Source organism: Vipera berus, assembly GCF_964194415.1.
Source record: "Vipera berus genome assembly, chromosome: 11".
Classification (NCBI taxonomy): Eukaryota; Metazoa; Chordata; class Lepidosauria; order Squamata; family Viperidae; genus Vipera; species Vipera berus.
In genome coordinates, this window is record NC_138214.1 from 15,584,592 (window position 1) to 15,610,624 (window position 26,033).

The following is a 26,033-nucleotide window of genomic DNA, read 5'->3' on the forward strand; positions in this document are numbered from 1 at the left end:
TGCCAAACAAATCTTATTGCCTTCTTCAATAAAGTGAATAAATTAGTGGATCAAGGAAACTCTGTGGATATAGTATACCTGGATTTCAGCAAGGCATTTGACACTAAGTAGATTACAGCCTAATCTTGGTAAGATAGAGCAATGTGGGATAGACAGTACCACCACCAGTTGGATTAATGTGTGGTCCTTACTGGAACTATCTCTATACAAAGGGAAGAATGCAGTGGGGCACCTCAAGATTCTGTACTGGGACCAGTACTTTTCAACATCTTCATGTTGTGATCTAGATGAGGGGATAAAAGCAGCCCTCAACAAATTTGCAGATGACACCAAGCTGGGGAGGGATTGCTAACACTTTGGAACATAGACTCAAAATTCAGAAGGATCTTGACAGACTTGAGTATTGCACCCTATCCATTATGATCCAGTTCAGTGGTGAGAAAAGTAAGGTCCTGCATCTAGGCAGGACCAACCAAATGCACAGGTATAGAATAGGGAATATCTGACCCAACAGTTATACATGTAAGAGGGATTTAGAGGGAGAGCACCACTTATGTATGAGACAGCAGGGTGCTACAACTGCCAAAAAAAAGCCAGTGCAGTCCTAGGCTACATCGACAAATGGACAGCATGGAGATCACAAGTGATAGTACAGTACTGCTGCATACTGGACTGGTGAGGCCACACGTGGAATACTTTTGTCTAGTTCTAGTCACCACAATACGAAAAAAATACTCTGAGGCCCTAGAAAGAGTGCAGAGAAGAGCATCAAATGGAAGGGGTAAACCATAAGGATGAATTGCTAAGGGAACTAAGTATGTTTAGCCTAGCAAAGAGAAGGTTTAGGGATGACAGGATAGTAGTCTTCCAAAACCTGAAGGGCTGTCATACAGAGATGTGGGTCAATTTAGTCTTTACAGTACCTGAGGGCAAGACATGAAGGTTGGGGGAAGGTTGGACAGAGGGAATTCAGGAGGATTTTGCTGACGGTGACAGCAATTAATCAATGGAGAAGTTTGCCTCTCGGAGTCATGGAAGCTCCATTCCTGGAGGTTTTCAAGAAAACATTGGACTTCCATTTGTCTGGAATGGTATAAGGATTCCTACGCTGAGTAAGGGGTTGGAGTAGAAGACCTCCAAGGTGCTTTTCAGCCCTAAGATGCTACGATTCTATAAATACTGTCCCAAATCCAAAGAAAATCAGGCATACCAAAATTTCATTCAAGTTAATGGGACATAATTTAGCAGCTGCTCACTATTTCTAATGAGGTTAATGAAACTGACTATTTGGGTCTGAACTACTAAATTACAGAGAAGCAGCATTAAGAGTTGTTTCCCAGTGGGGCCCAAAAAGACTAATCACCCTTGCTTCTTGGAAGTCTTTCTGTTAAATATTGGACAAGTATCCACTTGAGGAGAGACGCGGTGGCTCAGTGGGTTAGGATGCTGAGCTTGTCAGTCAGAAGGTTGGCAGTTTGGCGGGTTGAATCCCGAGTGCCACGTAGCAGAGTGATCGCCTGTTACTCGTCCCAGCTTCTGCCCACCTAGCAGTTCGAAAGCACGTAAAAATGCAAGTAGAAAAATAGGGACCACTACGGTGGGAAGGTAACAGCGTTCCGTGTGCCTTTGGCGTCTAGTCATGCCGGCCACATGACCACGGAGACGTCCTCGGACAAGCGCTGGCTCTTCGGCTTTGAAACGGAGATGAGCACCGGCCCCTAGAGTCGGAAACGACTAGCACGCATGTGCGGGGGAACCTTTACCTTTACCTTTTATCCACTTGAGGATGGTCTAACATTAAGTGTCCCAATTCATTGGCATATTTCTGTGCCTTCTTTCACAAAAGTTCCTCTATTTCTAACTTACGAAAAAAGACACTTTAATATTAAATAAATTCAGATGCTATTTCAAAAAAGGGAAACAAGTCTTTGAAATACAGATAGAATCTGTTTAAGGAAAATGCACCCTGGATGACGACGATAGATAGACAGACAGACAGACAGACAGATATAGACAGACATAGACTATACTATAAACTATTCAGAATTTGCAAACATAACACAGCTCTTCAATTGGTTGAAAAAGTAACATGTTTTCTTGAAAAAATTTATCCCTGTTCTAATGAATAGCAGAGGGGAGTTATATACACACACACACAAATATATAGGAGGTCTTTGTGGGAGGGGTTAGACCTGGTTAGTGCTCCAATTATTGATGTCTTCCTGTGAACTAAAACTAACATTCTTAGATAGATTGTGACATTTTCATATGCAAACCTTAATATCACTGCATATATAAAGAGATTGGAAAGTACCACAGTTTCTAACAACTCAAAATAACAGAAGAGCATAGTTGGAAGGGACCTTGGAGGTCATCTAATCCAACCCGCTGCTCAGGCAGGAAACCCTATACCATTTCAGACAAATGGCTGTCCAGTCTCTTCTTAAAAATCTCCAGTGGTCAAGTCTTTTTGAGATTGTTCTGCATCTTGAGCCTATCTGCTGGAGTACTGGCACTTCCTGCCAGCTTGCAAATTTGATGAGTTCTCCTCCAGCAAAAGCATCTGGTGTATGCAATTAGCCTGGTACTTTTCTTCTCACATTTACTGGAGAAGTACCACAAAAAGTCTATGCCAGTTATTGTCCTTTTTTTAAATGCTACTGGATTTCTCCCCTTTAAAAACAAACACAAAACCCTATTTGGGCAAGCCTATCCTTTCAGTATCCTCTGAAAGTGTATTTTGAACAGAAAGAAATTCACAACTCTCCTAACATTTGAGACTTGGTATTATTGGCAACGTTTCTCAACTTTATTTGAATATTCAAGGCGGCTAATTATAAACAAAAGGTATCCCACAAAAGGAATTGAAAAAATGTAAAACCAGCAGATCAACCAGCGTTGTATGCATCGGTCTTGTTTTTATACGGATACAAAAATATTTGGTCTTAAAAACCTGCAGTTACAATTCTAAGTCCAGGAAATAAAGAAAGCACAAAATAGCAAAAAAACACACAGATTAAAAGCAATAAAAGAGAACCTGTATAGATTACTATGTAAACTAGTGTTGGTGTGAAATATCATAGAGATAAGAACCTTGTATCTACTGAATGCGTAATTATCATATTACCTACCAACAGTTTCCTAAATAAGCAATTTAGTCAGCTACAAGCTCTTACTGGTGAACTTTGCATGAGCCCTTATTTGCTATAAGGATAAAGAGTTGCACAACCTAAAATACAGAACGAGCAACTTCTTAAAACGGAACAAAATGAAAAGCTGGTGTTTTAATGCTCTAACAAGAGGCAATTAATTCTGCTACTGACCTGTTCTTTCCCCACGAATATCCTTTCTGATAGCATTTGTTTTCCAACCCAATGGACTAACTGGAATAAACAGCCACTGGCACCATCAGAGGACGACATCTTTGGAAGATGAAGGGTTAAATATTTTCTCCTCTTACCTTTCCTTTTTTTTTTTTTTTTTTGCAAACTACTTTCACAGCCACAACTTGAAAACTCTTCCAAAACGTCTAGCAGAGGCAACTATATACAGGTTTTCTTTTTCAGAACTATTTTTCTTCAAAATTAACCTCAGAACATTAAAATGTACGCTTTCCCCCCCCCCCAAAAAATCCTTTTTTCTTGCTTCGTTCAGGTCTCTCACCAAATTCTATCACTGATGGATCCAAAATCTCTTGAGATTGGGAGTGGGGGGGAAATCACACATATCCTTACAGTATAAAGAAGAGGCAACTAAAGGAACTGCAACAAATCCTCCCCCCCAAAAAAAAGACTCCAAAAGCCAATAAAGTAAATATAAAATTGGATCTCCAAAGGCAGGCACTGCGGCTGGATACTCACAACTGTCTTCAGAGGAAGCAGGCAGCTTACCTGTCATCCACACCGCTAATACAGATGATAAGTTCTCTGGCAAAAATAAGTGTGTATAGCAGTTTTCTACTCTTTGGACTCTGCCAAGGGACTGGATGAGTTATGAAAGCTGCTCTCTGCAGAAACACACCCACTTCCATGACTCACAGGAGTTTCTGTCTCCCCCCCCCTTGTTTTTTTTTTAAAGTAGTTGTCAACTCTGAAAGCTATTAAGAAAATTCAGCTGTGTCATTTTTCCTTTAAAAACCACCAGGGCCAAGGGGGTACTTCCATGTGAAAATCACCACTGCCTTTAAACACATGGCTATGAGGAAGTAATCCTATATGATTTTTATTGCCATTAATCATTCTGAGGTGGTTTACATTTTGAGAAAAATTACAACCAATCCTTTTTCGGGACAGTATTCCTTAGTCACTAGAGTGGCTGGGGAGTTCCCCCTATTAGGGACTTTTTCTCCCCTTGAAAGTGGGGTGTGTGCCTTTTTTGCATTTCTGTTAACCACAGTTTTCCTATACATGCTAAAGCCTCTCTTCTGTGCAACATCATACTATTTTGGGTGACCCAATAGTGCTGACATCCAAATATCAAAAATTAAAGATTGCTACTCCCACATGAGGAAGAGAAGGTTATAAATTGGACTGACGCTGTGACTGTTTATTGAAAACAGTAGCTTTCTCCTGACAAAACTTTTGAAAAGATCTTTCCTGTCTGAACAGAAAGAAAATAATGGAAAAAATTACATTACCCAGAAACCAAACTGTTAAAATAAAAGATGTCCTTTTTCCCCCTCCTGTCTGAAACAACGGGAAAACTATTATCGGATTCCTAGGTTATCTCAGCAGAAAAATCTGTAAATAATGCTAATTTGTCAAGTGGTGCAGTAAATTTCAAAATTTTAAATTGATATTACCTGGCTTGGCAATGAAATGTCTGCAAGAACACCAACAAGCTCAGAGAGCATCCAGGACCCCAGAAATTTTAAGCTTCATTATAATACAGCGGTACAGAGATAAATATCACACACGCATACTACACACAGGCACAGGTACACACAAAGCACTTTAAGGAGAAAACAATCCAGTACTACCAGCTTCCCATTTGTAAGCTGCAAAGATCTCATCCTCTGAAGTGAAAACTTTGCACTACAGCTTTAAGTGTTTAAGCCTTTGCTGCCCGTTGCTTAGCAACCAGGCATCCTTACCTAAACATTGCTTTTCAGCAGAGTCACGACTGACTAGTGGGGTTGCTAATGCAATTCAGAGAAAACACGTATTCTAGAATGACCCGAGTACTGGTCACATAGGATGGTGCTTAATGAAGTTGCTACACCAGCCTTTTAAAAAAGGTCTTTCGTGATTTATTTATTGCAACTCAAGAGTGCGACTGCCTGATGTACTCCGTGCACTTTTCTCAGCAATATTTTCAGAAGTTTTGCTTCCCAGGGGTTGGCAAAAAAAAAAAAAGTCACCCAGCTGACTTCCAAGCCTAAAGCAGGACTAAAACTGTCTTCCACGTTTCCAGCCTGGTGCCTTCATCACCACACCAAACTGGCTCTCCTATCGGCAATTATGCACCGTGAAATAACAAAACAAAAAATTTAAAAAAAAAACCAGTATGCTTTTCACTCGCAGTTTTTTTTAAATATATATATATATGTTAAGGCATAACAGCTGATCACTGTGATCAGGCAATTGTATCAAGACGTGGTCCCACCAATCCATCTAATTTACAGACAAACAGAGACCTCTTGTTCGTTCAGAGACATGAGTGAGTTCTAAAGCCAGGATTTGACTCCCAAACAGCAACAACGACAAGAACATTGCTAAAGTTCTTCAAAAGCAAGGGTCTTCAAACTTGACCCTTTTATGACTTGTGGACTTCAACTCCCAGAATTCCTCAGCCAGGCACACGTGCCTGGCTGAGGAATTCTGGGAGTTGAAGTCCACAAGTCATAAAAGGGCCAAGTTTGAAGACCCCTGTTCAAAAGCAAGTCATCTCATTTCACTTCCTGCAGGGATCAAAGACGGGAAGCAAATATGCCACTGGAACAGAAAGATCTCATATTATTCCAGTGGCACACGAAGCACCAAATACCGTACATGGAAATCAAGAAAATATTATCTGTCCTAGAGCCCCAATAGGAGTGCGAGGGATGGTAGTAGTAACAGCAAAAATATAAATCCATCTTTCAAAATTTTATGGGAATTATATGAAATGTAAACACTGAGCTCATCATTTTTGAGGGCACAAAACAATTTCCAAATTGCAGGGTTGTTAAAAGAGAAGTGTGTGATCAGCTGCCTACCACACAACTTTTAAAAGCAACCCAGGTATTTAAAGCTCTCTTTGACATCCCTAAAATTTATAAACATTGCCAGAACAATAATATCTGTCTATTAGGTGTAAACTTCATTATAATGTTACATGGTGTTTGGTGTGTTACATTCTCTCCTTTATATAGTGTTACATGGTGTGTAGGCACATTCTCTCCTTTATAACATTCATCAACTTGATATTCAAGAAATATTCAAAATCTTAATATAAGAAAGATCACCCAAAGGCTTAGGTATAATTTACATAATTAATCAAAGAAGTCTTGATTCCTGTTAATACAAATGAAGCAATTATTACAAGCATGGGAAAGTCAGTTCCCAAGGCCAGAGACCATCCCAAACCTCTTTTCTCTGATATCAAAGTTTTTCTAGCCCCACTGCTAAACATTTACAGCACATATTTCCTGAATTAGAAAATGTATGATGTACCAAAAAAAACCTAAAACAGGAAAATGCTAAAGAAAGAAACAACAAACAAAAAAATTGTGTGTTATTTTTCCATGCATTAATCTCAGACCTTCAACTGTTACAATGGGACTACAGCACTAAGCATGTCCACCACTGCTTTATAGCCGGACTCTCTAAACTTGACAACTTTAAGATTTGTGGACTTCAACTCCCAGAATTCCTTAGCCAGCTGGTTGAGAAATTCTGGGAGTTGAAGTCCGCAAGTCTCAAAATTGCCAAGTTTGGAGACTTCTTCTTTATAGCAGTATTTCTCAACGTTGGCAGCATGAAGATGTGTGAACTTCAGCTCCCAGGTCGGCAGTTTGGCGGGTCGAATCCCGAGTGCCGTGTAACAGAGTGAGCGCCTGTTACTCGTCCCAGCTTCTGCCAACCTAGCAGTTCGAAAGCACGTAAAAATGCAAGTAGAAAAATAGGGACCACTACGGTGGGAAGGTAACAGCGCTCCGTGCGCCTTTGGCGTCTAGTCATGCCGGCCACATGACCACGGAGACGTCCTCGGACAAGCGCTGGCTCTTTGGCTTTGAAACGGAGATGAGCACCAGCCCCTAGAGTCGGAAACGAGTACCTTTACTTATACAGTGTATATTTTAACGCAAGGCAGCAAATATATCTAATACTTGGATGTTTTTGCTTTGACAATACTTCTTCCTCCTCCTATTTCCCCCAGAACAACAATAACACTGTGAAGTGGGTTGGGCTGAGAGAAAGTGATTGGCCCGTCACAAAAAGCTGGTTTTCATGGCTAAGGCAGGACTTGAACTCACAGTCTCCTGCTTTCTAGCCAGGTGTCTTAACCGCTAGAGCAAACTGGCTCAGCCTTTATGTTATACTGATTCTGGTTCAGTTTTATCAATCTTCATCCACTCCATTGTCAAATTTAGGCAAAGGTTTGGCACATCATTTAACATTCCTATTAATTAGAGCATCTAGCAGAAACTCTTACTGCTTCCCCAACAGTAATCCCAAAAGCAATTTGAGTCTTTATTTGGTTAATTCAAGTAAGGAAATTGCACTCAGAGTGTTCCTGCCACTCTCACCACCCCCAGCAATGGGGAAAAAGCGCCCCAGAAGCTGCTTTCTCAAAAACGAGGATCAGTCCCAGATCATGGTTTCAATTCTCAGCATCCCCAAGGAAAATAAAGTGATATTGAGTATTCCCCTAATATTTTCTTGGTGGAAACCAAGCCAGCATTTAATACATTAATTCAAATAGAATCTGCCCCCTAGCGGTCAACAGGGAGAAAATCTCCAATGTATGAACCACAGAACACGAGATATTTAATTGACGTCATAGAACATAGAATAACAGAGTTGGAAGGGGCCTTGGAGGTCTTCTATATGTATCAGTGAACATTTTCCCCTCTTATACTAAAGAATCTCACCTCAAATACCATTCCAACATAACCCCTTTTGTATTAATATGAATTTATTTTTAATTTATTGTCATGTTCCCATGACAATATTTCCATAATTTCAAATCAAATTCATAGTTGAATACGAATGCATTTTAAATGAAAAAAAAAGATGCTGATATTCTAGCAAAATACTTTGGGTGATGAGAAATATGTTGAAGCAATGCTCTGCAATTAGAACAAATGTTCAAGTTAAGAACATAGCATCAAACCATATATTGCTCCATGCTTCATAGACTAACATAACTCTTCCAAAGAATAATACATGCATTAAAAAGAAATGGAAGAATTTAACTTACCATTAAAGTATTTTCTTTCTTCTCTAAAATGCCCAAATAATTTCTTGTATCTCTGTTACAGCCTCACATGGTAGGTACAGGAATTCCTAATAAAAAAAATATTCACAAAAGCACATGCTGCAGAGATTACGATAATATTTGACTAATTTACGTATGTAAAAAAACATTTCAGTCCCATGGAGATCAAAACTGTTAAAACAAAATATGGTCATATGCTGGAATTATTTTCTACTGCAGATAAACCAGACAGGAGTAAACAAACCATTTTATTAGATGATGGGTCAAAGGGAGAGCGAAGTTGGTATCTGATTTTAACCTTCCTTTCCCAGAAGTTCATTTCAGATTTCAGCCGAGGGCTCTCTGAAATCTTCCAAAAGTTGGATGCATTTCTTCTAAAAAGGTTTGTAGCTTAGAAGTTCCTCTTAGTTCTATACTGTTCTCTAGATCTTGAATGACAAGAATCGTTTGGACATCTATGTCTCATGCCTCAGATGCCACCAGTCAGTTGACCTGGCTTGCAGTTCTTAGTACTTTGATTTCATAATTACAGGTAGTCCTTGACTTATGATGGCAATTGAGCCCAGAGTTTCTGCTGTTAAGTGAGATTTGCCCCATTTTACAACCTTTCTTGCCACAGTTGTTAAGGGAGTCACTGCAGTTGATAAGTTAGTAACCCAGTTTGTTGAGTGAATCTGCCTTCCCCATTGACTTTGCTTGTCAGAAGTTCGCGAAAAGGGATCACGTGACCCCGGGGGACGCTGCAACGGTCATAAATATGAGCCAGTTGCCAAGCATCTGAATTTTGATCACGTGATCATGGGGATGCTGCAAAGGTCGTAACTGTGAAACACAGGGATAAGTCACATTTTTCAGTGCCGTTGTAACTTTCAATGGTCACTAAACGAACTGTTGTAAATCAAGGACTACCTGCTCATTAATGCATTTTCTATAGACAGCATTCAACAGCTTCAGTTGAGGCAAAACGCAACACTTAAGCAGCTAACTCAAGATGATACTGCGAACATAACACTTATGTATTTTTTTTATAAAACATAATTTGAGTATGGATCAAGTCTGCTTATGTGTGCACTTAGAGGTGCTACTATTCACGGCTCCCCAATTATGGGATGCACTTCCTGCAGATCCAAGGCTGACCAGATTATTGATCTATTGAGTCTTCCAACTTCCAGGCTGCCTCCTTTTGGGAAACTCTGAACTATTAGTGGAACACATATCATATTATTTGCTAAAAGGACAAGATTATCTTCCACAGTTGGCTTAGTGGAAATTAGTTTTTCCATATCAACTCCAGAATAATTTGGAGTTTCTTGCACTCCGTACGTCATACAAATGTTTTGAAGCTAACCTATGCCCAGATCTTTTTCCTTCAATAGAAAAAGCGATCTAGAATCCATAAATGTCTGTCTCAGGGGACTTCAAACAGTGGCCCTTTTATGACTTGTGGACTTTAACTCCCAGAATTCCTCAGCCAGGCACGCTGTCATGTCAGAAAGGAAGAATGTGACACCTTATGTTTACTTCAAAAAAGAAAAGAAAAGAAAAGAAAAGAACGTCTCTTATTCAATCAGATTTTGTACTATTATGCGTTCTGTGAAGGACACAAAATGTTTAGATTACCGGTATGTGCATCCATTGTGAAAAAGGTAACGTTTCCTCCTAGCAATTTTTATTCAGTTTTATTTAACTAAGAGGCACATTTGCTTCAGTAGGATTCGGCTTCATGAAGTTATTAAGATGCTTGGCTTTAGTTGATTTCTGCCTCAGCTGCTGCTGCTTCTTCTCCTACCTCCACCTCCACAGCAAAACAATAAAAATATGTAACTTAATACTGGCTAGAACTCATAGAGTATGACTCAGGTGTTGTTAGAGGGTTACATAAAATGCATCAAGAGATAGAGACAATTTCACAGAAGCAGTTCCATGGAGAAAGTCTGCTTACTAGAATAATTGCTGTGACAAGACTTAAAGTCATTAGAATCTCACACAAAGCTTGCCACGTGAATGATCTCCACACAGATGCATTTAAATAGATATCTTCCCACTGTAAGCAAGAAAAATGTATTTACTTCATGTCCTTATGGCACTAGGCCTGTTACTTCAGTAAGCTACTACTTCATTAACTCAGGACAATTAATTGAATTGTAAAACTTGGTTGCATAAACTTAACCAAGGAAAAAACCTTCCATATACTGTACAGAGACGGCACGCATTCCAGCATTTTTTTTCCAAATCACTGAACCTTAAAGAAGTGACTAAAGCCAATTTCTCTTGTAGACTTGACAGTTAAAACTTCAATTGCTGCTTCATTAGATCACAATACTGCAATATTGAAATAGAAGTTCCATGCTGAATATAATAAACTTTTCCACAAATCTGTTTGCCTCATTATCCTTTTTTTTCACTGTGACATTGCTCACAATTTCATATAAAACTGATCAGCATCCTTAAAAGACACTAATGTCTAAGGACGTCTTCCCATTGTTCTTTAACAAGTAGGAAATAAACCGCCAGCATGGCTTTTAGTACAGGCCTCTTGAAATAAATGAGAATCATACGATTATCCTTTTGCAAAACTCTTCTTCATTCCAATCTGGGTGGTATATTAAAATGTCATATCGAATTGTGCCCAAACATTCTAAAATAAAACGTTTTAAAGTTTAAAGAGGAATACGCAGGAGAAGATAAATACAATGTGCAGTCTTAAATAGGTCACTTGTTAAATGGAAGCAATTTTGTTCAAATTACAGAGAGAGAGAAATGTTCTTGTCAGAGAGACTGTATCTTTAGTCTCCGTTGTATAATGAAAATCGTAGCTATACTGGAAAGCCAAAGAGAAGACAGCCTGGGCTTCTGCAATCCTATGGGGTTTCAGTACGTCAAAGTATCTGGACAGTTCAACTAAACTACATTATTCAAAATAATACAGCAGAAAAGATTTTCTATGATTCCATACACTTCTAGTAAAATCTACGACTTGGAAAAACTGACCAATGTGTTGTTTAATGAATGCAGGATTCAGTCTCAAAGCAATATGACTGTCAGGACCCACCCCAATCTACATCTTAGGAAAGAGGAACACTTGGAGACAGATCCGGGACTGACCAAATGTTTATTCAAGCAGGCTGAATAAACAACCTTGCATCTAATGGATAGGGATGGCCAACAGTGACTTAGAAATGCCTTATGCTGCTTCTCCTAAGGCAGCAGTCCAGTGCAGGACTGAAAAAGCAAGTCCAATTAAATTGACCAGAAATTAGTTCTAAGTCATGCCAAATTAGACTGCAGAATTAATACTCTACGATTTCATCTCATCATAAATTTAAGCAATTTTATCTAATTAGGTTGGTTGGACCGAGAGAAACTGACTGGCCCAAAGTCAGCCAGCTGGCTTTCATGGCTAAGGCGGGACTTGAACTCACAGTCACCCGTTTTCTAGCCTGGTGCCTTAACCCACAGGTCTGCAACCTTTTGGGCACCAGGGACCAGTTCCATGGAGAGACATTTTTTCCGCGGACCGGAGGGCGCGTGGTTTTGTGTGCTGCCTGCATCCCACGGATGGGGCTTTGCTTGCTTGTTTGCTTGCTGGCATGCCACGGACCGGTACCGCTCCACGGACTGGGGGTTGGGGAACCCTGCCTTAACCACTAGACCAAAGTGGCTTTCAATGTCAACACAAAGCATTCTATAGTCCTGCTATTCTCGTTGTATACCAATTAAGCATGTGTTATTCACCCATATGTAAATGACAGTTAATAGCATCAATTACATTTGTCAAGGAATTTTGTCATAAAGGAACATCACAATTTAACAGACTACCTGAAGCCACACATGATAGTTCCAGTGTAACAATTCAAGCTGTATGCAGGTAGTCCTCAACTTACAACAGTTCATTTAGTGATAGCTCAAAATTACAACTGCACTGAAAAAAAAGGGGGCTTATGACCATTTTTCAGGAGCCTCTTGGTGGAGCAGTGGGCTAATGCCTCCTTAAGTAACACCAGCTGCCTGCAATTAGTGCAGGTTCGCGTCCCACCAGGCTCAAGGTTGACTCAGCCTTCCATCCTTCCCAGGTAGGTAAAATGAGGACCCAGATTGTTGGGGGCAATAAGCTGACTTTGTAATAATGCCGCTTGGGGTGTGTGTGAAAGCCCTAACAAGCAGGCATATACATAGAATGAAGGCTACTGCTAAGCTTGTAAGCCGCCCTGAGTCTTCGGAGAAGGGCGGGATATAAATGGAATTAAAATAAAAAATAAAATAAATAAACTTACAACCATTGCAGCAGCCCCAGGGTCATGTGATCAAAATTCAGACGCTTGCCAACTGACTCATATTTATGATGGTTGCAGTATCCCAAGGTTACATGATCCACTTTTGCTACTTTCTGACAAGCAAAGTCAATGGGGAAGCCAAATTCACTTAACAACCATGTTACTAACAACTGCAGTGATTCACATAATAACTGTGGCAGGAAAGGTCATAAAATGGGGCAAAACTCACAAATGTCTCACTTAGCAACAGAAATGTTGGGCTCAATTCTGGTTGTAAATTGAGAACTACCTGTATATGGCTAAAAGATTAAAAAGATAGCCAGAGAATGAAAATTATTTTTTTAAGTAATATATACTATAGAGCAGATTCAGTCCACCAAATGAATCAATATTCCCTTAAAATTTTCAGTTTCAATTGAAGTTTCTGAATTCACTTTTGCAGAAATGTCTGCAGAATATGTAAGTACTCGTATTTATAAAAATCTAAGGATCAAATTAACTTACAATTCAGTCTGGGTCAGTCCTGAGAATTTTTAACTGGGGTTTTTAATTTTAGGGATGATTTAATCTTTTTTAATTTGTTTTTAACTTTTGTACTGGTTGTTTTAAATACCCTGTAAACCGCCCTGAGTCCTTCGGGAAAGGGCGGTATATAAATCTAATAAAATAAATGATTGGAATAATTAATGCAGTAATACAGGACGATACAATCTAACCAAGCTAAACGAAGGAAAGAAAATAGATAAAGCCGATCAATTCTACTGTGCTAGTCACACAGTGAACAAATGGATGAAATTTTTCACATGTACAAATTATAAGTGGGATGCTTCCCCAGATCTGCTGACTGTGGGCTCAATAGTTTAGAATCACAATTTCTGCTTGCAACAAACAATCCATAAATAGCTCACAACATGCAGAATTCAAACCAATAAAGCTTATAAAGAAAAAGTGCCAGCTCTGTATTATAAATACCTATAAATAAAGTAATTAGGTCAAGTTTTGAGTGAGGCAAAGAACAGGTGCTTTCCCCCCCCCCTCCAAGTTTATTATCATTAGCCTACACATTTGCAGAGGTTTTCAAGAACACCCAGCCCTGAGAATCACACCAGAGATACCATTTTTAATTTCCCGCAGTGTACACATTTTAATTTCTACAACAATGCGCACAGCAGAAGAACCCAACCACAGGTCCATGGAGTAATTCTCACCTGTCAAGGAACTGGACCATCAACAAACAAAAACAAAAGGTTCTCCGTGATTGCTGTCTCCAGCATCAGGCAATACAGGGATTTATTGATTTGTTTTTACTGTGCCTTCAGTCTTGACAACCCCAGTTTCCCTGACAATGTTTTCAGAAGTGATTTGCGCCACCTTCCAGGGGTAGGCAACCTTGGCTCTTTTATGACTCGTGGACTTCAACTCCCAGAATTCCTGAGCCAGCCATGCTGAGGGGAAAGGGAGAGGTTTTCAAGTTGAGCCATGCTGGCTCAGGAACTCTGGGAGTTGAAGTCCATGAGCCATAAAAGAGCCAAGGTTGCCTACCCTTGATCCAAACAGTCATTTGTCTGAGATGGTATAGGTTCTCCTGTTTGAGCAGGGGGCTGGACTAGAAGACCTCCAAGGTCCCTTCCAGCTCCTATTCTATTCTATTCTATTCTATTCTATTCTATTCTATTCTATTCTATTCTATTCTATTGATTTTGAGCCTAGATTCCTTTTAAGTAACTTGCTGCCAATGCTGCCCATATAGTTGCAGTTTTTATATGTCCTTGAAGTGGCAGATAATTGCATTCTCTGTAGCTATGCTTTGGGCTCTTAAATAATCTGTTAAACAGGTGCTAATCTATTGAATTCTTTTTTTTAGAGATTTATTTTTATGCTGTAATAAGTTTGTACTTTTTTGAATATATATTTTCACTGACAACTGCATTGGCTATTCTCCAAAATAACAAAGTGAGATGAAAAGTATAAATAACAAACGAAAGTACAATTACTGCATTTTTAAAATGAATAAAGCTGTATTTTTAGCTTGTCTACTAAGAACCGAACTCAATTAGACATCGTGTAATAATATGGAGCAGGTATTCAGTACTAATGTACAATTAATTGGAATGAAATTTAAATACAGCAGAATGAGGATTTTATTGATTATACTTGGCTGGAACAAATGCCGTACCCTGATGAAGAGATTAGTAACAGTCATAGATAAACACAATGCCTCACCATAAATTTATAATATAAATTCTCTTCTTTGTTTTGCTCTCGATATATAGTGTTACATTTTAACTATCCTAAGTCAAGATTAACTTCAACCTTTGCTTGCATATCAACCCATCAAGTGCAAACTTTAGTTAACACTAACCCTGATCAGCATAGCTAATACTGGCAAAGGTAAAGTACCTTCAAGCAGAGGAAGTGCCCAAAATCGTACATGTTGTCACTGTTATGAAAAGCCTGTTCGATCATTTCAAACCAATCTCTTGAACCTCAACTTCCTTTTCAGTGATAATAAACTTCACACTGAATGCAGCCATAAATCTCCCATTCCTTTTAATGACTTTGAACTGCAATTACATGATATCCATGAATTAGCTTTACAAAACTCATTACATCAACGTTCATTGCTTAAAATGTAGCTGTAACTTATTTTCTATGCATGAAAAGAGCAATATTTTTCCACGTGAGGAAGCTAACTACTGTACCTGGAAATAAAGTAAATATAATAAGAACATAGTATATGTTTTGATTTTACTCTATTCTCAGCCACATAAACTTGTTAATGCATATAAAAAAGTGCATGCATCAAAATGTTTGTATACGAGCAGCTCTCGCTCTGTATGTCTGTATGTGTATGTCTGTATGTGTGTGCGTATAACAACATAATCCATCTGAAGGAATGGATTGGTCTTCATGATGCCATAAAAACCTTTCACTTTACAGTACAATTAAAACACTGTTACAAACTAACAGCCACATAAACAAACCTATTTCTTTGCAGTCTATAAAGATTTAAGTTCTTACTACAGAGTAATTTCCAATGAATTCAAAGAATCTTGTTTTCCAGTAAATAAATGCATTTTAATTTGATCATCTGATATTCTGATGAACTATCTTGATCATTCTTGCGCCGAGATTGAAATGGGCAGCACCTAAATTTGATAACTAAATCTTCCTTTCAGTTTGAGCAAATGCCTCCATCGTATTCTATGATTTTAGTGGAATTTGCTTCAAGCAAGCAGCCTTAGGATGTTAAATGCTGCTCAGCCACTAATTCCTTCCCTCCTTCTGCAGAAGACTGCATTTATGATTTCCTGGTCTCACTTTTTCCTAACAGAAATTCTTTAGGCAGATTAGATTGAGGAGCTCCACCACTAAGAATACAACCTGGTTCTATCATGATATTGTGATTGTGCTGTGCATATTGTGATTGCTGAATTGTATATGAAAGCTTACTCAAAACAAAATATACAGTTAGTGGAAATTAATTATCAGGAAAGGGTGATGATGGTCAACGTGACGAGGGAACTGAATGCAAAATGGAGGGTATTACACAGCCCACCAGCTCACCAGCTCTTAAATATTGTATAGATCCAATATCACAAAAGCCACTGTATCATTTGAAGGATGGGCATGAACAGGACCCACAGGTGATGGCACATCTCTATTGGCTATCTATCTAAGTTAGTCATCATTTTTTACAGCAGTGATTCTTTAACTAAGCAAGACATTGTAAATAAACTATATTATTTCTTCAGAAGAAAGCAATTCTGCAGAACCAAGCTATAGGCTCATTAATTCAGTGTCCACTTCTTACAGAAAGCCAAAGCAAAGCAACATGGGTCTTGGGAAGACCAAAGGCACAAATGGAACAGCCTGTTCCTGGCACCTGGTTCCCTCCCTCTCTTAGAGAAATGGTCCCTATGAAATAAAGTCTCTGACTATCGAATGATCATCCACATCCACAAAACTTATCCAAGCTATAAACTTTATCAGAAGCCCAACCTTTGGGCAAATATTCAGATCCATTAAAATGAAGGGCACTAAACACAGAGATTATTAGTAAAACTCTTCCCGAGGAGTCAGGAATTATTTTTACTTTCAGTTACACTTCTAAAATGAATATTAGCTGACAGAATTATATTATATTGCTCCCACAGTGGACTTTGGCTATTATTATAATACTGTTTTATACGTTATTGTAAACAGATTCAGCTAGGAATTATTCCTTTCCAATGATTGAAAAATTGTGGTTTTGTAGTTTTGATTTATGAGACTAATAATTAAATTTATATGCCTCCTGACTCCCAGCAACTCTGGGTAGTCAGATAACCTTTATTGTCATTTTTTACAGTGGGCACAATGGCTCACATTAAAAATGAAATTTAGTTAGGCCACTTTTGAAAGGTTCTTTCTTGAAAATGCAATCTTTCAAGAAGTTTTATGTTAACCATCATAATTAATACCTGTTGATAAACCTATTTTCACTTTGGTCTCTTCAAACCATTTTGTAGCCAAAGAAACTGCTGATTTGCCTCTAAGCAAAGGCTCCACTGAATAATTACGGTGGAATGCCCAATGCTGAGAAGTAACTTCAAGGAGTCATGCTACATATCCAGGCAACATCTGCTTGCAAAAGGCACCAAACCTAAGAGTTCTGCGGTGTTCTTGGCCTGCTGCTGTTATTACTCTGCACTTCCTAACCACTGTTCTTCCAACAATACAAACCAGTGTACTAACCTGATCATGGACATTCCATAATACTAGCAGCTTTTAATTCTGGCTGCAATCCTAGAGATGTAATGAAATGAAGATAAATATTCTCGTTGTTCCTTTTTCTCTCTTATTCTAGGCATGGTTCTTGCTGGATGTTAGTACAGGTGGTCCTCAACTTATGACCACAACTGAGCCCCAAATGTTTTTTTGCTAAGCAAGATATTTGTTAAGTAAGTTTTGCTCCGTTTTACAAGCTTTCTTGCCACATTTGTTAAATGAATCATTGCAGTTAAGTTAGTAACACGGTTGTTAAGCGAATCTGACTTCCCCATTGACTTCGGTTGTCAGAAGGTCGCAAAAGCTGATCAAATGACCCCACAATGCCATGATGTCATAAATATGAGTCAGTTACCAGGCATCTGAATTTTGATCACGTGACCATGGAGATGCTGCAATGGTCATGGATGTGGAAAAATGGTCATAAATCACTTTTTCAGTGCTGTTGTAACTTTGAATGGTCACTAAATGAACTGCTGTAAGTTGAGGACTACCTGTATTGCAAATCAGGTGATATGGCAGTTCTACCACCCATGTCTGAAGATTTGGGTAAGTATACCACCAAAGTCTTACACCCCACAGGATTCTAGATACAGAACTATTCTTGCCATTTTATAATGAATAATAAGGCGCAAACGGTTGCACAGATGAGCATTCTTCTAGTTATTATTTTAGTTTTAGTGCAATATTTAAGCTTCAGGGATTCCCATGATTTTTTCTTTTATAAAGAACAGTAGACAAATGATATATTAACAGTATCTTGCCAATGATGACCTTTAAAATATCTTGCCCAACATCTATAACTGTAAGACTATTTAACTGTTATCCTGAATGCTGTGAATATTTTCTCAACTCACCTGCTTAAGGGGCTTTATGCTTTTTTACCTGGTTTTATATTTTGCTTTTTACTTGTATGGTGCTGTTTTTGCTGATGTTTTTTTAATTGTGAGCCGCCCAGTGTCACTTTGGCAAGATGGGCGGCTATATAACTCAAATCAAATGATGCAATGCACACATGATCAAGACAGACACACCAAAGGGCAGATCTCAATCCAATAAAGAATATAAACTGATATTAATCAATCAATCAATGCAATGCATACATGACTAAGACAGACACACAAAAGGCCAGATCTCCATTCAATAAAGGAGAATATAAACTGATATCAATCAATCAATCAATGCAATGTACACATGACCCAGACAGACACACCAAAGGCCAGATCTCAATCCAATAAAGGAGAATATAAACTGATATCAATCAATCAATGCAATGTACACATGACCCAGACAGACACACCAAAGGCCAGATCTCAATCCAATAAAGGAGAATATAAACTGATATCAGTCAATCAATCAATCAATGCAATGTACACATGACCAAGACAGACACACCAAAGGCCAAAACTCAATCCAATAAAGGAAAATATAAACTGATAGCAAACCATATTCCTTACTAGAATTGACGTTACCTAGTTTGGGTCATGAAACGTCTGCAAGAAAACCAGCAAGTTCAGAGAGCACCAAAGACCCCTCATTTCAACCTTGAGCTACAAATATTCTTCTTTATTGGTACCACATATGAATATCCAATGCTTCAGACAGCAGCAAATGGGATCTCAATCCATCACTGCAATCAGTGGATGAATGAATGCAATCAATCAATGTCCAAGGCAGACCTACCAAAGGCCAGGTCTCATTTGAAGGCCCTGGGCTTCCTTTTCCTGGACTTCCTGGTCTCCTTACTGAGGATGGATGGAGAGATAGAGATAGAGATAGATAGATAGATAGATAGATAGATAGATAGATAGATAGATAGATAGATAGATAGATAGAGCTAAGGCTATATAGCTATATAGCGATAGATAGATAGATAGATAGATAGATAGATAGATAGATAGATAGATAGATAGATAGATGGATGATAGATAAGATATAGAGATATAGAGATATAGATAGATAGATAGATAGATAGATAGATAGATAGATAGATAGATAGATAGATAGATAGATAGATAGATAGATAGATAGATAGATTCAGAGACATAAAATACAGGTAGTCCTCAACTTACAACCGCAATGGAGCCCAATTTATGTTGCTAAGCGAGACATTTCTTAAGCAGGTTTTGCCCCATTTTGTGACCTTTCTTGGCCCAGTGGTTAAGGGAATCACTGCAGTTGTTAAGTTAGTCACACAGTTGTTAAGTGAATCCGGCTTCCCCATTGACTGGGCTTGTCAGAAGGTCGCAAAGAGGGATCACATAACCCCGGGACACTGCGGCCGTCCTAAATATGAGTTGCCAAGCATCCAAATTTTTATCACCTGATCACGGGGATGCGGCAACGGTCGTTAAGCCTGAAAAATGGTCGTAAATCACTTTTTCCAGCAATGTTATAACTTTGAACGGTCATTAAATGAACTGTTGTAAGTCGAGGACTACCTGTACTGATAAAAAAAAAATTGCTGGCCACCTGGGGCCTTCCCTCGAGATAAAACCAGGATAGCAACTCAGTTCTCTGAAGGGGAAGAAAAAGGAGGGGGTGGGAAGCCCCCCCACCCACTCCGCCCTCCTCCATGAAGACGACTCTACGACCCCAGCAATCGCAGCCAGGCCCGGAAAAGCCCCGCCTCTCCCGCTGGGACTCTGCAAGGTAGAGTACCCCTGCACTGGGAAGCTCTCCCAGCCTGGGCCAGAGTATCCAACCCTGCCGCGGCCTTGCCCGGGGGAAGCAGAGCTCAGAAGAACAGCAACACCCGCTTCCTCCAGCCACGGAGCCCCCCTGCCCTCCTCACCCGGGCTCCTCGCCGATGCAGCTGCCCGCTCTGGGTCTGCCAGCAGCGGCGGCGGCGGTAGCGGCGGCGGCGTCTCCGCTTGGGGGGCCCCGTGGTGGCCGCTCCCGCCCAGCGGCATCCACAGCATGAGGGCGCCCGCAGGAGAGGCCTAGCAGCCGGAAAGCGAAGCGGCTGCGGAGTCTGGGAAGAGTCGCCGCCGCCGCCAGGCTTCAGCTGAGGCGGCTTCGGGACTAGGCCGCACGGGCGCCGTCGCTAAGCAACCGCGCGGCCCCGCCCTCCCCGACGGGTTGCTGAGACTGTCGGGCCGGAGGAGAAGGAGGAGGAGGCCGGCCCCACCCGCGCATGCGCGCTGGGGAGCACGGCTCCACCGTTGCCCGCCAGCTGGACTGGGGTGTTCGGTAGATTATGGGAACGCGGGTAGTGGCTACACGGGTCATCGTGATGCTGGAGAAGCTGGCCTGATTTTTGGGGGGGAGAGGGAACGGTTAGCCTATGAGAGATCTTCTTGATAGCTGGAAAGTGATTTATTTACTCTCTTAGGATTGGTTTCCATTTTTGTTTTTAATGCTCATGATTTTAATGCTTACAATCTTGTAAGTTAATAGGGGTTTTTTTAATCAGGTGATTTTTCCCCCTCTATGTATCTTGTGAAATAGAGCAACAGAAAATAACCACGAAGTGCTAATAAAATCAAAAGAGAATGTACCGAAAGGGGATGAAAGGAGTGATTGAAATGAAAAAAGTAAAAAATTTATCCTTAAAGGATTAATATAGAGCTATCTTGGTCCTTTCACCTATTTTTTCAGTCTAGCCATAGAGACCATTGTTTTGAGATTTATTTTTTTTAATAAGATTGCCAGCCCTTTGGAGTGTTGATATAAACAGGATAGTGCATTTCTTTATATTGCAAAATCCATGTGCTTTTTTTTTGCAACACATGTTATCCATAGTTATGGCTTATACTTATAGAAACCGCCTGATGTTATTTCATGTTATTCGTCTCAAGTACATCTGACACTTATTTAATACCAACATGTATTTTATGTGCTGTATTTGTATACCATTAGACTGTAAATATGTAAACTTCCAATCCTATCTTTTATATGTTGCATTTTTTTAACTATTTCTTAGTCCAAACCACCTCACATTGTTTTGCCTCAGGGATAAAATTACAGTAAACCCACCCAGAGTCACTTAGTTGAGTTTGTCAGTAATAGAAATCAAATAAATAAATAAAATAACACTGTTGATTTGAGCTGACTCTAAGTCATTGGGAGCTCTGTGGTTAGCAACTGAATTTAGGTTTTCTCCAAGTCTTTTAGCTATTAATGTCAACTGTCCAGCTGGCAAATCCAGAAAAAGGAACATGAGACATTATTTTACCAAGAGCATAAAACTTTACTGAATATACCACATTCGCGTAGAAGAAGCAAAACCAGCTCCGGCTTTCCTGCACAAAAGCAAGTGTAGTTAATTCCTGCTTTTCCCTTTGGGCCACCCACAATCCAAAACGTCCACCAATCTTTTCTGTTCATTTTGTTATGGGAAACAGCCAGCCCCTGGGAATTGTAAGCCGCCCTGAGTCTTCGGAGAAGGGCGGGATATAAATGGGATTAAAATAAAATAAATAAAATAAATATCTGCTGTGTGTCCTTGAGATCGCAATGTCTCACAGATGGGTGCTTGAATACCATTCTCCCACCCCTACAGTCCATCCACCACCCTCCCTGTTATTGCGAAGGAAAAATGTAGGTGAAAGCGCAAATCAGTCTTGACAATTATATACTTATGAATTCGTCACTATGGCCATTCAAAGTTACAACAGATAACTTCCCAACAAGCCAGTTCCAAAGTTCTGACTGCTACCTCTGCTGCAGTCACAGCATCTAGCCCGCATTTATTTATTTATTTATTTATTTATTTATTTATTTATTTATTTATTTATTTATTTATTTTATTACATATATATACCGCCCTTTCCCAAAGGACTCAGGGCGGTTTACAGGGTAATTAAAAACCAAAATACAAAAGTTAAAAAACCAAGTTTAAAAAAAAATAAATTTATCCCTGTATAAGTAAAACCCCAATTAAAATAAATTAATCCTCAGCCTGGGCCAGAGAGCTCGAAGAGCCAGGTCTTCAGGTCCCGGCGGAATGAACGGAGGTCGGGGGCAGTCCTCAGCTCCACTGGCAGCTGGTTCCAAAGGGCAGGCGCCCCCACTGAGAAGGCCCTATCCCTGGGTGTTGTCCGCCGGCAATCTCTTACCGGTGGCACCCTGAGAAGACCCTCCCTGTGGGAGCGCACTGGACGAAGGGAACTTGATGCCGGCAGCAGGTGTTCCCTCAGATATCCCGGACCCAAGCCATTTAGGGCTTTATAGGTCATCACCAGCACCTTGAATCTCACCCGGAGGGCAACCGGAAGCCAAAGCAGCTCGCGGAGTAGAGGTGTTACATGGGAGTATCGGGAGACCCCCATCACAACTCGCGCGGCCGCATTCTGCACCAGCTGAAGCCTCCGAGTGGTCCTCAAGGGCAGCCCCATGTAGAGAGCGTTGCAGTAGTCCAAATGGGAGGTCACGAGCGCATGAGTGACTGTGCGTAGGGCATTTAAAGCTGTTTGCGGCGTCCCACAGTCACGTGACCGATTTATATTTCTGTTGAAATTGGTACTTCCAGTGTTCAGCAAAACATTCCATAGCGCAGGGCTTTGCAACCTTTTCACTCACTGTACCACTTTTAGGATGGGGCAACATCCGAGTACCACCAATCGCGTAGCAAGGTGTCAAAAACTTGATGATCCCCCCTCCAAAAAAGGAAAAAAGTGATGAAGTACAGGTAGTCCTTGACTTACAACAGTTCGCTTAGTGACTGTTTGAAGTTACAATGGCACTGAAAAAAGTGCCCCCACAGCCACAGCCGAGCAAGACACCTACCTGCCTGCACGCCTGGCGGCGCTCTTCCTCCTGTCCGAGGTTTTCATTGTTGTGAGCATTTCTGTAGAGGATTGGCATGGGGGGGTGGGGGGGGTTGGTTTTTATTTTTCCCCCCTCTGCTGGGTGGTTGCAGCAGGTTTTGGTCACTTCACATGACCCTGAGACACTGTGACCATCATAAATATGAATCGGTTGCCAAGCATCTGAATGTAAATCACAAGACCCTGGAGATGCTGCAACATTCCAGCTGATCGGCGCTTCTTCTGGGCTCAGCAGAAGCGCCAGGATCAGCGCCGAGCTCCAGCTGGAGCCTGGCACCTCCGCTGGGCCCTGACAACCCTGCAGCTCCAGCCATCTCTCGCTCAGGCTTGTGTGTGCTACCACCGGTTCAGCTTATTCCCCTCCCCCGCTACCACTTTTCTAGGATGGTCGCGTACCACCTGCTAGGTGCTAATGTACCACAGGTGGTACCCGTACCACTGACTGAAAAGCCCTGCCATAGCGAATAGTGGATTCACTTAACAAATGCAGTTTTTGCATTACGACTGCTGCAAAAAAAAAAAGTTGTAAAATCTGGTCGGTCACTTGGATGGTCACTTTATGACCACGGGTAGGTTTCATTATGGTCATAAGTCAAGGACTGTCTGTACTGATTACAGAGACTAACCAAACGAAGGTTTGACACATTTGCCTTTTTTTTACATTTGTTTATTATTGTAAATGCACAAATGCTCTGAAATGCAGAATACACTGGAAATCCGATTTATAAAGCAGGTCCACCTATCAATACATGTGATAACCACCCCACTGGGGATGGAAATGCTGATAGAAATCACCAGCTACACGACAGAACCTAGCAACCAGCCACACATCAAGATTAATGATCCATGTATTATCCTATACATTTTTATGCAATAGAGTTATCTATTCAAATGTTTTACGTGACTGAAAATTGCCAGGGAAGCAGATTCAAATCAGATAGATTGAAAGCCACAAACCATTCAAGGTTAATCATTGACTACTTTAAATTTGTTGTGTATGTCTTGTTGTATTTTACTAACGGCACAGATGGGACAAGCTATTGAACAATGCAAAAATAAAAATAAAAATCCCTGGGAAATAAATACTTACCCTGCTATTAGATGAGGCAAAGAAACAAAAATATGAAGAGAACAGAGAAAAGATTCCTATTAACTAGAAAAACGAGGTAGGTTTATTGACTGGATGTAAACTGCTATGGAGTTTGGTTTAGTCTTTAAGGCACGGGGCTAGAAACCAGGAGACTGAGTTCTAGTCCTACCTTAGGCACAAAGCCAGCCTAGTGACCTTGAGCCAGTCATATTCTCTCAGCCCTAAGAAGGAGGCAGTGGCAAGCCACTTCTGAAAAACCTTGACAAGAAAAAAATGCAAAGATTTATTTGAGCCATTTCCAAGAATTGAACACGATTTAATGGGGGGGAAAAAACTACAGGAATCTAAGGGAATATCATGGAAATACCAGTTTGTTTGTTTTTTTTGTACCTTGGCCTGCACTGGCTGTCCCTGAAACCATAAAATGAATCAGTTGTTTTATGATCCTTCTTCCGCCTTCACGAGAATCAATTCTTTAATACTCTGCATTTGTTTTTTTAATGTGCATGTTTGAGTAGGTGAGGTAGAAACCACAAAGATTTTGCAAGTGTCACTGCACACATGACATTTTGCATCATTGCACTGGTGACATGATGGGATTTGAGACAGCACTTGCTTCCCCTCTGGCCAGAAATCCCCCATCTACATTTTCCTGTGATCATGTAATCAAAATTCAGACACCTGGCAGCCAGCATGTACTTATGACGGTTGCAGCGTCCTGTGATCCTGTGGTCCCCTTTTGCGACCTTCTGACAAATACAGTCAACGGGGAAGCCGGATTCACTTAACAACCACATTACTAACTTAACAACTGTGGTGATTCACTTAACAACTGTGACAAACAAAAGGTCATAAGACGGGGCAAAAATTCAACTCTTTCGCTTAGCAACTGAAATTTTGGGCTCAGCTGTCAAAAGTCGAGGACCTGTAATGAGCAAAACCTATTGCTGTTGCAGAAAGTGAACATATTTCGTCTCCATCTGCCACTCATTCTGCCCGAGCTTTTTTCAGTTCTCCAATCTGCCTCTTTCGCTCTTCCAAAGCCTTAGCAACTGGATTCTCAGTTCCTCTAAAAGCATCCCATTTATTTTCTCGAATTAAATCATTCCCAGAGAGAACACACCTACTCCAAACATACAGCTTTGAAACTGACTCAATTTCTGCTTAACCCACGACAGAAACTCCGGAGCCTCACTCAGTTTAATGGCACTTTCCCTGTCATTCTGGAGACGGTTATTCGCACAGCATTGAATCATTTGATGACACAGAAAGCTTTTCTCTGCCCATTCATCGGTGTCAAAAAAAAAGATCTGCAATGGTTTGGTCTGTCAACTTAATAACAGTCTTTTTTTTATTATTTCATTTTCCAGAGATCTGGCTACAGATGGTCTGTCAACATCCAGCTCAAGAATCCAAATAAAACTCCACGTTCCTTCCATTTCTGAAAATCTTACTGTTTGTTGAACACACAGCTTGGTTATGTCGAAGCAAAATGAACTCTGAGGTTTCAGCACCAATTCATGGGCTTAAACAATCGTTTTCCCAGCCAAACCCCCAACGTCTTAGGTAATCCATATCAACAGGTTCCCTTTGTTATGGGAACTGTCTGCTCCAAATCCACAACTGTTCTGGTGTGTCCTTAACAAGGCTTCATGTGAGGAGGGGGACGTTCATGGTATCCGAAGCAGAACATCCAGATTCAGTCTG

At 40.3% G+C, this 26,033-nt stretch overlaps 1 protein-coding gene across 1 annotated transcript in view; it reads right to left on the reverse strand.

Annotated features, from left to right (window-relative positions):
* The window catches only part of ZC3H12B (zinc finger CCCH-type containing 12B), a 41,453-nt gene extending 21,004 nt beyond the window's left edge, over positions 1-20,449 (reverse strand). Inside the window, exons 1-2 of the mRNA XM_081336689.1 lie at positions 20,260-20,449; positions 8,404-8,489 (exon numbers count right to left, since the gene is read on the reverse strand). The gene's annotated coding sequence lies outside the window, so the exon portion shown is untranslated. The remainder of the gene's footprint in view (positions 1-8,403; positions 8,490-20,259) is intronic.
* Between the last annotated feature and the right edge of the window lie 5,584 nt (positions 20,450-26,033).